The 15,366-nt window shown below is 45.2% G+C and overlaps 1 protein-coding gene and 1 long non-coding RNA gene across 4 annotated transcripts in view; one reads left to right on the plus strand and one right to left on the minus strand.

The window, feature by feature from the left end:
* Positions 1-15,126, minus strand: part of ENTPD7 (ectonucleoside triphosphate diphosphohydrolase 7) — a 109,286-nt gene extending 94,160 nt beyond the window's left edge. Inside the window, exon 1 of one of the 2 annotated variants that reach the window (XM_074373782.1) lies at positions 14,714-15,126. The gene's annotated coding sequence lies outside the window, so the exon portion shown is untranslated. The remainder of the gene's footprint in view (positions 1-14,713) is intronic. The other variant, XM_074373783.1, reaches the window with a different exon arrangement.
* Positions 3,569-13,525, plus strand: LOC123613140 (uncharacterized). 2 transcript variants are annotated; one of them, XR_012510179.1, is made up of 4 exons: positions 3,569-4,093; positions 4,268-4,451; positions 5,119-5,158; positions 8,980-13,525. It is a non-coding gene; the product is annotated as an uncharacterized LOC123613140 (long non-coding RNA). The 2 variants fall into 2 exon arrangements; XR_006720499.2 differs by lacking the exon at positions 5,119-5,158 and having other exon boundaries at positions 3,631-4,093; positions 8,980-13,524.
* Positions 15,127-15,366: the final 240 nt, after the last annotated feature.

The raw sequence follows: 15,366 nt of genomic DNA on the forward strand, positions 1-15,366 counted from the left end.
GGCATTAAATACATTACCACTGTTGTGCAATCACCACTATCCATCTCTAGAACTTTCCATCTTCCCAAACTGTAACGTATACCCATCAAACAATAACTCCCCACTCTCCCCTCCCCTCAGCCCTTATTAACCTCTATTCTGTTTTCTTTCCCTATGAATTTGACTTTTCTGGGTATCTCATACAAGTGAGATTATACAGTATTTGTCTTTTTGTGTCTGGTTTATTTCACTTAGCATAATGTCTTCACAGTTCGTTGGTGTACAGTGTGTGTCAGAATTTCCTTCCTTACTCAGTAATACTCCATTCTACCACATTTTATTCATCCATTCATCCACTGATGGACATTTGGGTGTGCGTTTTACTTTTCAAGTTTCTTTTCTTGTCACTTGTATAATTACAAAGCCATTAGAACATCAAAGGGTGATAGGTGTCTCATTTTTGAGCCCAGCATATGGTGATAGAAAGACAACACAAGTGAATGCTTTGAAGAAGTTACTTCAGATTCTTAAATCTTTCCCAAAGCCTGAAAGAATTTGCTCTGTCTTAGGAGGTGTCTGCTGGGCACTGCTGGAAAAAGCATTAGAAGTAAACCAGATTTGTTTTCCTCGTTGTCTGTAGCAGGCTGTGGTGCATGTTTCATGTGGCTCTGACTTTGAGATCTCAGCCAAAGTATAAATGAGTTGAAACAGTCCTGAGCAGACCCCTGAAAAGACCAGTTTCAGGAAGGTGTGAGTTCTGGGCAGGGAGTAGGAGGCATGAGTACTAGGAGGGAGGCCTAAGGAACTTCCTTTGAAGTTAGAGTGAATTAGACTGAGGTTAAACTGTAAGCAGGTACCCATCAAATCTGTGGCATGAATAGACAAATAAGCCTGAAAGAATCCAGGCCTGTAATAATTCACCACTCACACATGTCCCTCACTGTAAAGAGTGCTCACGGCTCACACAGGCACCTCTTGTCTGCGTGGCCTGCTGTTGTGTATGGCGGTGTGCCCTAATCAGCTCCTTTTCTATTCTCAATGAAATAAAGTAAATAGAATAAAATAAAATAAATAGTTCTCACCTCCCTACTACCTCATTTTGCTTGGTCCTGATAACAACAGAGTGAGTCAGGCAGGGAAATGATCACCCTCCTGACTGCACAGATCAGGAAACCAAGGCCCAGGGAGGTGAAGTGCCACGTGGCATGGAAGAACAGGTTGGGCTCAGAGTCCAGAGTTCTCTGGGCTCTGCCACCTGGAGCTCCTGAGCCTTTCCCAGGACACCGTGGTATGAAGAATTAAGGAGCAGATCCCAACTGCTTAATGTCTGATGTAGCACAGAGTAACCTTTGCCTCCACTGGGTGGCCCTAGAGGCCATGTCAGAGATGCTCAGCGGATGGACAATAGCCCAGCCTTCTGGCACTTCTGTGTCTTTAACACTTCTCTCTGCGGCCCCAGCAGTAAGGGTTGGCCTACGCTGTTGTCTAAGCTGTGGAGCGATCCCTCCATTTTCTGCTCTATAAAAATGCTGGGTTGGACTCTGAGGGTAACCTTTAAATATACAACTGTAATCTCCTCAAGTCTAAAAATGCAATAATCCCCTTCCCCTCCCCAAACAATTTAGCACTTTTAAATCAGGAGGCATCTTACAATCAGTCAACAGAAGCTTTCCTGCCACCACTTCCCCTACCCTGGCCCTCAGAATGCTTATCAAAAAGATGGCATCTTTGAATTGAAGAAACCACTGAGCCCCTTGGGGCATGGGAGAGAGGGAAAAAGAATTGCTGGTGGGACTCTGGCTGGGCTTTCTAGCTGACTTGGATCCCACCACCTGTTGTTGGTGACTTAGGTTCCTGTCTGCTCACTCAAGTCCCAAGCCCAGGCTGAAACTTTCATGAGTGAAAAGGGCTTCACATGAAATGCATCAAAATGTACACTTAAGAGCTGTGAGACAGCAGTCCCACTCCTAGGGGTGCACTCAGGGGAACTTAAATCACGTTCACACGAAAGCTTGTTCACAGATGTCCACAGCAGCATTATTCATAACAGCCCCAAAGTGGAAACAATCCAGATGTCCATCAACTGATGAATGGATAAACAAAATGTGGTATATCCATACAATGGAATATTATTTGGCCATAAAAAGGAAGGAAATTCTGATAAATGGTACAACACAGAGGGACCCTGAAAACTGTATCACACTGTAAATCACAGGCATCTGAGTGCTGACTGCATTCTTCCAGTGCCCTGGTACATCAGAAACAGAGACTTGCTTTTGGTAGGAACTAACCACCTAGATACTGGAATGCCTCTCATAACATGCCAGTCGTTCCTTTAAATCCTTTAGCTCATTTAGGGTCTCACAACAACCCTTTGAGGTGTGGGCTATGACTCCCACTTTACTGATGAAGAGTCTGAATGTCAGAGAAGTTGTTACTTGCCCAACACCACAGAGCTGTAGGATATTTGGCAAAAATAAAGTGAAAAAAAAAAAAAGAAAGAAAGGAGAATCTCCTTGTATAAATGTGGTATCTCAACGTAGGTGAAAAACAAGAAAGAGATCAAGTGTGGCCACCAAGTCTGCCATCCCACCTCCTGCAGAGAGCCTCCCTTTAGTAAGAAGAATCACTCATTCTCTCACATAATCCAGTGCGTCTCATTTACCTCCATTTGAGCATTAATTTCATACTTTCAAATGACTGCAGAGAGATGCACTCTCTTCCTGCTTCCCGCTGGACCTCTAGGGTCCATTCACGCTGCCTTGTCCACGCCCAGTCCCAGTCCACCTCCATCTAGAATTACAGCAAGCCGAGGGCTAGGGTTACTTCACTTAGCACTGAAAGGCTGTCTCATTCCAGCCTTTTAGAGCCAGGCAGCTAATCACTCATCACTTGCCAGTTGGACAGTGTATTTTGGGCTTGCTTTGTTTCTGCCAGGGCTGAAAACAAGCAAAGGGTGGGGGGCCATCAGGAATGGAACAGGCTGAGCAGGGCTGGGCTGGAGGATGAGTGACATGGGAATTTGGAGAACCAACATCCCCAGGGTGTTTGGGCTTGTGGACAGGTGTGAGGGTCTCTATAAGCGACATCATGCATGTGACTAAGGGCCCACATGCACTGCCCCCAACTGGGATCACTGAGGGCCTAGTATATGCAAGGTATTTTTTAAATGGGGACTTCAACACAGTTCCTGTGTTAAGGGGAGCCTTCCACTGGGGAGATAAGTATTCTCCTAATTTATCCTCCAAGACTCAAAACCAACCTGTTCCTCCTCTTCTCTTTCAGTTTCCATGAAAGATACTCCCAGTCACCTTCTCACCTGGTCCAAGAACCTGGGAGTCATCCCTCCTCCTTCACCTCTTACATCCAATAAACTGTCACGTCCTACAAATGCTACCTCTTTTTCTTTCTCATTTCCATGACCCTGTTCAATATTTCCTCATTTCTCACTTGGATTATCACAATAGTCTTCCCATGAGTCTCCCTGATTCCGTGATTGGCCCCTTAACTCATCCCCTCCCCACTGTAGCCAGAGTGATCTCTCTAAAATGCACATCTGACCATGTTAATATTTCCCTGCTAGAAATCCTTCAGCAGCTTCCTGTGCCCTCAGAATAAAGTCCAAGCTCTCAGTTCATTCTGTCACTCAGTCAATAAATATTTGCTGAGCATGTTTCCTGTACCAGGCACTCCGCTAGGGGCAAGGACTCAGGCGTGGACAAAACTGAAATGGTCTTTGTCCTCAGAAAGACAAACAAGACAAATAAACAAACAAAAAAAAAGATATCAAATTGTGATAAAAGCTACAAAGTAAAGGAACTGGGGGCTAGGATTGAGAATCACAGTGGGTGCCTACTTGAGACCAGGCCTTCAGGGAAGGCGTCTGAGAACTGAAGGATGAGTTGGGGTGGCCAATGAAGAGGGGGCAGAGGATAGAAGAGCTTCATGTATTTTAGAGACAAGGAAGGCCGTGTGGCTGCACCGTGATCAGCAGGGCAAGAGGCACGGAGAGCTTGGGGAGGCTTTAGGGGTCAGACCGTGCCTTGTGAGCAACGGGGAAGAGTCTGGATTTCATTCTAAGTACACTGGGAAGCCACCGAAGACTTTTAAGCAGGTAAGTAACTTGGTCTGACTTCCATTTTCAGAAGATTGCTTTGGTGGGTGCTTGAAGCATGGCTGAGGGCCACAGAGGGGAAGTGTTGTTATATATTCAATTCATACACTGAAGTTTTAATTTTTAATTTAATTAAAAAATTTTTTCTTCAACGATTAATTCTTTAACCATTAGGGTGGGCCCTAATCTGGTATGACTGGCATCCCTGTAAGAAGATATGAAGACACAGGTGCACATACCCGTTAGGAAGACCATGTGAAGACACAGGGAGAAGACAGCTACCCACGAGCCAAGAAGAGAGGCCTCAGAAGAAACACCCTACTGACCCCAGGATCTCAGACTTTCAGCCTCCAGAAATGTAAGAAAATTAATTTCTGTGGTTTAAGCCACCAGGTCTGCGGTACTTTGTGGTGACAGCTTAAGCAGACTAAGAGAAGTGGGATATCCACTTAAGAGCCCATTGAGGAAGCCAGGCTGGGAAAAGGTGATGGTGGCTCGTTCCAGGGGGAGGAAAAGGCGGTGGAGCAGACTGGATGGATTCTGGAGAGAGCTTCGGGTACAGTCTATGGAACTAGGTGATGGTCCAGATGTAGGGTGAGGGAGAGGGAGGGATGAAGATAATCAAATCAGCCTGGCCTGAACAGGGTGATGGTGGGGCCCTTTACTGAGATGGGGAAGCACTAGGGAGAAACAGGGGTGAGGGGAGAAGCGATGCTCGTCATTCTGACCTCCATGGAGTTCTATGTTCTCAGTGGCGTCAAAGATAACATTGGCTGACCCCATGCTCCAAAAAATTAGAAAATCCAACATAAAATTTTAAATTAATTAACTTTATTTTTTGGAACATTTTTAGATTTACAGAAAAACTGAGCAGATGGTACAGAGAGTTCCCATATACCCCTCTCCTCTGCACATGTTTTAAAGTTTTATTCCATTATTCCAACATAACTTTTACCACCAAAGGAAACTGTTCCTAGAGTCAAAAGAGAATCTATGCATTTCTACCTGTTTCTCCCTCAACACAGAGAGACGGTCTCAGTTTGGGAAAATTTCGTAGTGACACAGGTGAGCACAACCTCTCTCTCAACCCCCTTTCCCACCAACTTGCCACCTTTCCTTTGACAGAACTAGTTTTACTCTTCTTCACTTAGCCTGGCCAACTCCTTTCATGCCTCAAAACTTAGTTCACTTGTTACCCCATCCCAGAAGCCTGTCCTGACCAGCCACTCACCCTGCCCCCATTGGGCCCATGGCACCCTTATCCCTTCCCATCTCAGAGGGGGGAAAGTGTTCTTCATGAATGTGTCATCCCCCCCTCCCATGACACCATAACCAAATGAAGGGCAGGGACCCTGGTTTATTATGTCTATATTCCTAGTACCCAGAATACTGTTTAGTTTAAAATACTCCACAAATATTTTTTCAGCTGAACAGAAAGTGATTGGTGAGAAAGAAGAAAGTAAAGAAAGAAAGGGAAGGAGGGAAGGAAGGAAGAAAGGGATGGAGGAAAGCAAAAGAGGGAGGAAGGAAGGAAGAAAAGTGTTCTTGGGAATTCAGGACTTAATAAACTCAAAGCCAGTCAGCAAGACTGCCTGCTAATTGCAGATCACAGCCCGCTAGGAAGAGGAATCACATGGCAGATTGCAGAAGGTACTTAGAGGACACAGGGGGAAGGACAGTAACAGGAGCAGCTGCTTGCGGTGAACTGCCGTCTAACAAGGCAGCCAGGGAGGCACTGGGTGCATACGGAGGGCTGGAGGGAAAACAGATCATCTCCTGTGTACATGGCCCATATCCCTGACCCCTCCATTAGAATGACCTATTGTGTGTGAATGTGAATTTGACATGTAATCTATATAGACTTTGGGGTTGAATCCAATTTTGTCCACCTGGTAGATGAGTGTTGGTTAAATGATTTATATTCTCCCTGGAGGTCATAATTCCACTTAAGTGGTAACTGGGTCTTATTCAGCTATTCCAATTCTTATAGCTCCTATGATGTCTTCATACGACAGACTCAGTGTTATACATTTGTTGTGCTTGACATTTGTTGTGCTTGACAAATAGGATCTACTCAAGGTTTTGCCATGAACTGGTTTTGTGACATTGAAGAAATCATGTAACTTCTCTGGACCTCCATTTTCTGTCTAGGGGCACTGAAATGATCTATTTGACTTCTCCAGAAAACTCCAGGGATGTAGGGTCAGGGGCCTGGAAACAAAGCAAGGAGCTTGGAGTAGAGTGTCCATCTTTAACATTGTACAATCCTAAACCTTCCTTGCTGCCGGCATCCTGAGGACTTCCCCTTGATGCTAATCTGCAAGTGCCTCCTTGCTGGCTTCCCTCCCCTCCCTTGCATTGTACAAACTGTGTGTGTTGTGCGTATGTGTGTGTGTTGGGGGAAACTTTTCTCTATCAAAGATGACTGATGCACAGGAAAAAGTACTATGGTTTATATACAAATTAAAAAGGCAATTTAATAGAATTGCTATTTTCTTGAGAAGATTGCCTCATTTTTAAATACAAATAATAGAATACATCATCCTATCAAATATTCTTTAATTCCAAATTGTAAGCCAGTTAGTAGAGAAAAGGAGAAGTGAGATAGGAAAGAAGGAAGGGAGAAGAGAGGAAGATGGATGCCAAGCAGAGGAGTAAAGAGGAAGAGGCAGAAGAGAATAGAGGGAGGAAAGATGGGGAGAGGAGAGGAAAGAGAAGTGGAAACAGCAGAGAGCATCATGGGAGACAGAAGAAAACTGAGTCTGAATGCCCTTCATAGGCCCTGCTCCTCCCTCCCCAGGGCTGTCGTCTTTCATCTTTGGGTTATTTGTTCTCACTTGCCTTCAAAGTCTAAGTCTCTAATTCATCACTGTCCACAACCCAAGTCTTCATCTGTACTTTGAGTGATTTAAGGATTAAATCCACTGTAGGAACTTCAGTCATTTAAGGGAGGAATTCTTCTTTGGGCCATAGGGGCAGTGACAAGAGCAAAGTTTATCCTAGTGCCCTTGGAAATCAAGCAAACCCAATCAGAGGGCTGGGCTTTTCCTCCCCTAAATGGAGGCAAAGCCACCTGTTTGTTGCTGAATTTTCCCCCTAAACAGTGACTGTTTTGATGTTATTGACAAAATAATGACCTCTGTACCCTGATAGCCAAATTGAAAGTTGGAGGCAGAGTTTTGGGAGGATTAGAAAAGAACAGCTTTATTGCTTTGCCAGGCAGAGGAGGCCACAGCAGGCTAGTGCCTTAAAGACTGTGAGCCCCAGGATTTTATAGAAAAATGGGTACAGAAGAGTGATAACAGTCAAAGTGTGAGCAGGGGCTACATTCCTTCCATCTTGATAGGAACTTGCTGTTGTTACAGAGGAATTTAGGTGGGTCTGCCCATTTTCTTGAGGATAAGTCCATGACCTCATTTCAAGACCTCTAGGGTAAAAGGATAAGTTATTCTAAGAAAAGAATGCATAGGGAGTGGGGCGTGTCAGTCATAAGATCAGTTTAGCCAGAAGTACAGGCCTGAGCAACTCAGTAGCCACCTTGTTAGTTCTCTACTCTTTCAGTGTCTGGAAATGTGGTCAGCATACCCATTCAGTGTCATGTCATTCATGGAGTAAGGAGAGGGATTCATAGATGCATATGGTAATGAAGCCTCCACGTCTGGTTGTGTGGGTTGTTCACTGAACAAGGGTGTCTGGCTCCAGAGATGCCCATATCTACTCATTAAGCCAAGCACCCAGCAAAAGCCATGTCTACTTGGAGGAAGTGATGCCTTTTCGTAATTTGCCCAAAGGCATCAGTGATCCTATGTGACCCAGAGTTCAATCAGAGCAGGGTTGCCTATTTATCTGAAGGAGGCTGCAAGATTGTGGGCAGCTCTCAAGGCTTAATCTGCACATGGGCTCCAGTACCTCCAAGATGGCAGTGGGAGAGGAGGGTGGACTACCCCAAATTTCACACCCATGTTACATTTGCTCTGTGGCTTGATCCTCATCACATCCCCATAGGTAGGTAAGGCAGGTGTTCCCTATTTTCAGATGAGGACACCATTGTTTAGAGAGACTGAAACATATGAAGGGCATGTAAGAGAAGTAAACTTGGGAATTTAGCACATTACTAGGCATAGGCGTTTCAATGAACAAAGGACCGTGGGAGTCAAGAACAGACATCGGTTATATAGGATCTGAGTCAGATGCTCTTGCTGACTTGCTGAAGAGGAATTTGGGGCTGCTGCCAAGTCCCTCTCATATCTAATTTTGGTCACTGTCAGGCAAGGGTGGGTCTTCCTTAAAGGACTACCAGGAGTGGACGACCCAGAGAATCGAGGTCCTTCCTCAAGGAACAGTCCCCTCTTTACCCTGGGAGGGGGCACTTCTGAAGCCTGAGTCTACATGACTCTGGGTCCCTGGCTCACACCAGAGGGTGCTGATGGAGGTCCTCAGAGAGACCTCCAGAAAGAGTCATGCATCCCCTTGTGACCACTAGAGGGTGCAGGCAAGGAACTGCGTCTGAGCACTATAGAGATGCTGAACAGATGGAATCAGTGACAGAGCCAAGGTATGGGGGCAGTTCTTACATAAGGGAACACCCCAAGAGCAGTCATTGAGGAAGGAGTGGACATTGAAGTGAAGAGGCCAATAGTTGGTCAGTGTCTCTCAAAGGGTTTCCCGGAGAAGGCAAACAGATCAGTTCAATCATGCTCCTTGTCCTTAAAAAGTGAATCATCTAGTGGGCAAGGTGGGGGCCTCTTCTTCCATACGTTCAGTCTGACAGGGCAGGAAGGTATTGTTAAGGATTAAATGGGTGCTGCTACTGTGGAAAACAGTATGGAGATTCCTCAAAAGACTAGGAATAGACTTACCATATGACCCACTCATCCCGCTTCTAGGCGTATATCCAGGAGGAACCCTACTTCAAAACGATACCTGCACCCCAGTGTTCATAGCAGCACTATTTACAATAGCCAAGACATGGAAACAGCCTAAATGTCCATCAACAGATGACTGGATAAAGAAGGTGTGGTATATTTATACAATGGAATACTATCCAGCCATTAAAAATGACAACATAACGCCATTTGCAGCAACATGGATGTTCCTGGAGAATGTCATTCTAAGTGAAGTAAGCCAGAAAGAGAAAGAAAAATACCATATGAGATCGCTCATATGTGGAATCTAAAATAAAAAAGGAACACAAATACAAAACAGAAACAGACTCATAGACATAGAATAGAAACTTGTAGTTGCCAAGGGGGTGGCGGGTGGGAAGAGACAGACTGGGATTTGAAAATGTACAAGAGATAAACAAGATTATACTGTATAGCACAGGGAAATAGATACAAGATCTTGTGGTAGCTCACAGCAGAAAAAAATGTGACAATGAATATATGTATGTTTGTGTATAACTGAAAAATTGTGCTCTACACTGGAATTTGACACAACATTCTAAAATGACTATAACTCAATAAAAAAAAGTTAAAAAAAAAAAGGATTAAATGGGAGGAGGAGGGGGAGGAACTCTGGGTTTGATTTATTTATTAAATCCTTCAAGTTTCTGCTGTTCGCTGAACCTGTGCCCAAACACATTTTGCCAATGTTTATAGCATTAGTAATTTTAAGAATAATATACTTTGGTTATACTGTACTTTATACTTTTCTAAGCATTTTCTCCCACATTATTTCATTTGTATCCGTCTCTGTAGGCAATACAAAAGAAACATAAAACATGATCCTTACCCTGAAGGAGCTTATTTTTAAACAGAGGATGGAAATACCGAGACAGTAAATAACACTACTGCTTGGTCAAAATTTTGCAGGTGAGGCCATTTCATCTATATTAAGAGAATGTGATATGTGACCACCATGAGCTGTGGTAGCTAGAAAAGACTTCACTAATGGAAGGCATTAGACTTACAAGTTAGCAGGGGTGTGACTGGGAAGAGCTAAAATGTTCCTCCAGGAATGATCATGGGAGATAGAGGGGTGGAAGGAGAGGAATGGGCAGGTGATTGTATAAATCACTTAAAAAATAATGAGAAATCTGGTTGATTAGCCACAGTACTGAGGGCTCACTAGTGGTCTCGAGAGCATAGTTGAGCCTACATACAGTGAGGAGCCAGAGTATGGTTGAGAAAATGTAGGTACCTTTGAGAGGCATTTGGGGAAAACTGAATCTGGTGTCGGTATGAGGATGGAGCTTATAGTGATGTGCCCAAGGCAAGGTGACAAGCTAGAAGGCCATTATAGTAAAGGGCTTAGGTTTTAGAATCAGACAGACCTTGATTTGAACCCTGGATTCTATTACTCAAGAGCTGAGGGTCCTTGAGTAAGATGCTCATGTTCTCAAAATTTGATTTCTTAACCCTTAAAAATTGAGATAATGGCACTTACTTTTCAAGATGGTTCCAGTGTTAATCAGGTCAGGGTATGCAGAGCACAGTGCCTAATTAGACACTGTTAGTTCTCCCATTCCTTCTGCTCTAAGTGAAGAGAGACTCTCAGGGAAATCATGTGTTGACCTATTTGTTCCAGCCAGAGAGAAGAGGACAACAAAAGGTGGCAGAAGTTGAGGTGTGAGTAGGCTGGCGGAGTGGTGATGAACTTGAAGTGACAATGGTACAGGTACGAGTAGAATGATCCCTGAGGCATTTGAAAATGTGATATTTGAGGGAGACCAAACTAAAGGTATAGCTTCAGGGACCCTTAATATAAAAGTGACAGTTGACGCTGTGTGTACAATGACAAGCTTTAGGACAGCAAGAGTGTAGAAAAGGCACTGAGACTTGTAGGGCTCCATTAAGTGGGGCTGGAGAAAGAAGAGGAGTAACTACTCTTTAAGAAAGAAAATGATCAGCATAGTTACAGGGTGTCAAACTTCCCAGACTTTCCAGAAAAAAATGTCATATGCCAAACACTGAAGACAGGTAATAAAGCACAAGCTGGAGGAGAAGACATCTGATCTCCAAGAATGAGTCTCAGGTAATTAGAAGGAGTGGCAGTACTTGAGCACATCAGGAGTGCTGCTAAAGGGCATTGGGCATCAGGGAAAGACCCGAGCCAGCTGACCACAAAGGTAACTTCCAACTGGGCAGCAGTAGTCACCACTGTGGGAGGTCAGTGTTGTTCTGGCTGAGGGAAAGGGAAGTAGTTGTCAAGACAAATATTCAGAAATCTAACCCTAGAGGGGGAGGAAAGATATTTGAGGAAGGGACGCCAGTGTTCAGAGACAATAATATGGAGAGAATGCTGCATGTGTGAGGGTGAAAGGAAGGAAGGTGGAAAATATTAAATCATAGGGTGAGGGAACCTCAGAACTCAAAATAAGAAGCACTGTTTCTAGAAGTAGGAAAGAAAATAGCTCTAGACTTTAAGGGGAAGTGTTACTTTGAGAGAGAATGGATACATATCCCTCTGAAGACTAAGGAATAAAACATAAATTGAGGAGAATGGGACCCATGAGGGAGAGACTCCCCGCGGGCCTCAGACTTCTCAGAATAGTCCAGGAAGGCTCAGGAAAGGGGGCTTCCTATGGGGAACACACCAGAGCAGCCCAGGCACAGAAGAAAAGGATGAGCTAGAGGACACCCACTGAAGAATGACGAGGGGGTCGAGGACAGCCAAAGAAACCGAGGCTATTTCACCTGGAGAAGGGAAGGGCTACATGAGATTCGATGGCTGGCCTCAACTATGTGCAGAACTGACATGCAGGAGTAGACATCTGTGGGAACAAGAGGAACAGCTGATGGAAACTGCAGGAGGCAGATTCCACGTGAACATTGGCCAGAACTTTCTCATACTTATGGAGTGGAAAGGTGAGTGGTTGTCCCATGCGTGGTGTCCAGGAGACATGGGACAGTTTCTTGCCCACAATTCTTCACACATGATTCAGCATCAGAAGAGAGCCAGACTTCGGTGACTTTTAAGGCCCTTCCCACCAGCACAGCTGAAATCTCTGAATCTATAGTCATGTAAATTTAATTTAATTTAATTTAAAGAATCTCAAGGCTGGGAGGGTCTTTTAATCTAAGAAGCCATTTGACTCTTGAGCCCCATCTATGAGAGGCTCACTGTGTGATCACGGACTACAAAACATACCCAAGTCAAGCCTGAATCCACCAGTAACTGCTAGGGCACTGGGATTCTAGCAACTCACCATCTGGATAGAGAACAAATCTGTAGACCTCCCAGAGAACTCATTGTCAAGATGGTCCAGGTGAAACTTTCATTAGAACATTTCTCAATGAAAGAAGAAGTATGTGTGGAATCCTGCATATAATTTTGAATTGCTCTCCACCCTTGTTTATTATTCGAAAACCCAAACTTACGATGCAAATGCTGGGTTATTATTCATATTTTAAAAGAATCCTTCACTTCACAAATTAATTCACTTTGGAATAATTTTAAGCAACAAATTCCAGGGATGAACTTAAGATGTACTCAGTTTTTCTCCCTTTCCACAAGTAAAAAGCTCTGTTGCACACAAATGTCCAAGAACTCGTGTGTCACACAAAGTGAATTCCACGAGTAACACAATATGACAAACACCTCCTCTGCTTATTTGACCACACACAAGCCATCAGTGATCGGTTTGAGTCTGTCTAAAGGGAAGCTTAGCAGAAGACATCTAATGTGATCCAGAATTTCAAGATCTGCACCAGCCAGGGCTCTGTTTACCCAGGGAAGGGATGTAGAAAACATCAGAAATGCTCTCAGTGGCATTGGTAGAAAGTCCTACTGGTGTTGCTGCCACTGTTTACTAGCTGTGCAGCCTTGAGGGGAATGACTTAACATCTCTGAGCGTCAGTTCCTACATGTGTAAATTTACAAGGTTATTCTTAGGATTAGAGAGAACATCTACAAAGCAAGACACACACACACACACACACACACACAGAGCCTGACACAGTAAGGAGTCCCTGTGCTGCTTCCCCAGGGCTGACTTCGCTTCTTAGCAAGCCAGTGACATAGCACATCCAGGACTGTTAATGACTTTTTATACAAGGCAGAGCCAAACTGCAAACTAAAACAGAAGTCAGTGCAAAACCCAGCTTCTCTGCCATGGTTGCAGCCTGCCAGGCAGTCTCACTCTGTCCTCTGGTGGGATATTCCAATTATAATAGTAAAGGAAGAGGGGCTCTGATTTTAGGAAGGCAAAAAGTAACAAGAGATGTGGCAGATGGATCACCTCCAAACATGTAGCCTCTTCCCTAATGGCCAGCTAATCCTGGTCCAGTTCCTAAGGGAGAAGGCTGATTGGGTGGGAGGCTGAGCTACAGAAGTAGGGTAGTAAAAGGGTGAGCTTTACATCCTTATAACACCTCTCAGTCCCCAAGAAATCCTCCAACCATCATCATCATCATTTTCACTATGGTTCAGTGGCAATTTTCATAATCTTATTTAAAAGTGAACAAAAGTGGGAGGAGGGTATAGCTAAAGTGGTAGAGTACATGCTTAGCATTTATGAGACCCTGGGTTCCATCCCCAGTACCTCCATCGAAAAACTAAATAAATAAACTTAATTACTTCCCTCTTCAAAAAAAAAAAAGTGAACAAAAACTTCTTTTAACTACATACTCACCAGAATAGCTAAAATGAAAGAAATGGAATGAAAATACTAAATATTGGGGAGCATGTGGTGGTGCTGCTGCTGGCGGGAGTATAAATTGGTACAATCAGCTTTAGAAAACTGCTTGGCAGAATCTACTAAAGTTGACATTCAACTCTTAACACACAACAGTTGCACTCCTGGGTATATACAGAATAGAAATGTGCATTACAGTCACCCAAAGACATACTAGAACTGTGCTGTCCAACACATATAACTCTTTACATTTAAATTAACTATAATTTTAGAAAATTAAAAATCCAGTTCCTCAGTCACACCAGTCATGGCTCAGTTGCTCAACAGCCACATGTGAGTAGCGGCTGCCATACTGGACAGCACAGATGTAGAACATTTTCATCACTGCAGAAAGTTCCACAGGATTCTGTTCTAGAATGTTTGTAGCAGCATTCATCACAACAGCTCAAAACTAGAAACTACCCAAATGTCCATCAATAGCAAAACGGATGAATTAATTGTGGCACATCACACAGGGGAATACTTTAAAGTAATGAAAATGAACGAGCTACAACGACACGCAGCAACATAGGTAAATCTCACAAATGGAAGAAGCCACGCACACAGAGTACACGCTCTGCGATTCCACTTATATAAAGTTCCAGACCAGGCAAAACGAATCTATCCTGGCTACTGGCTGCTAAGCCAGGATAGTGGTTACCCTTGGCGGCAACGGTAGTGACAAGAAGGGAGCATGAGGGGACTTGGGGTGGGGGTGGGGGCTGGTATAGCTCTGTTTCTTCACCTGGGTGTTGTTCACAGGGAGTGTTCAGTTTATGAAGATTCAGCGAGCTGTGTGTACACTTAGGTCTTTCCTGCCTGCGTTTCATACTTCAATAAAAATTTTAAAAGTCCCCTTGGAAAATTTTGCTGCTACTAACGTTACCTACAGTCTAGGTTTGGGGGTAGCGTCTTTTCAACAGAGCAAACGTAGTTTTGAACTCATTGCCCCCTCCCCGCCGCGAGGCCTCTCTGGACTTGGCCCAGAGGCCTTATGGACTCACCAAACGATCCGCAGAGTGTCCTACCTCCGCGCTGCGGACTGGGCCTGGCTCCGCGCCCGGGTCGCGACCGCCAGGACGCCTGGCTCTTCCAGTTTGAGGTTTCACCCCGGGGGCTGGCCAGGCTCTCCCGGCGCTCGCCGTACGCTCCCTGCCCGGCGGGCTCCGACCGCCCCAGGCCTGCCTCACACGCGGCGCCCGACCCCGCGGCACCTGCGCCGCCCCCAGCGCTTCCGAGGCTCCTTCTCGCTGGCGCGGAGCAGGCGGAGGCGGAGCACTGAAGTGTGGTTACGGAGAATCCGCCGTTCTTCTCCGGCTCGGGCCCCTCGAGTTGGGAGAAGGCGCCCAGGACGTCCCCTCTGGGCCCTGACCATAAACGAAAGAAGAGGCGGCTGCGGTGGAGGCCTTGAACCAGCCCGCCTCCTGCACGCGCAGTTCCCGAGCGAAGCGCCCGCCCACCCGGCCCCACCCCGGCCGAGCTGTGAGGGCTCAGGTCAGCCCGGCGGCGCCCGGGAACCTCGAGGCGCGGGATCTCTAGAAGCCCTGCCGAGGGCGCCTGGGTTTCCCCTTCAGACCTTTTCCTCCCTGCAGCGATGGATTAGAGCAGACTCGAGGTTTTGCTTGGAACCTTCCCCTTTCAACTTCCCCTTCGGTCG

The sequence above is a fragment of the Camelus bactrianus genome, chromosome 11, assembly GCF_048773025.1.
Source record: "Camelus bactrianus isolate YW-2024 breed Bactrian camel chromosome 11, ASM4877302v1, whole genome shotgun sequence".
Classification (NCBI taxonomy): Eukaryota; Metazoa; Chordata; class Mammalia; order Artiodactyla; family Camelidae; genus Camelus; species Camelus bactrianus.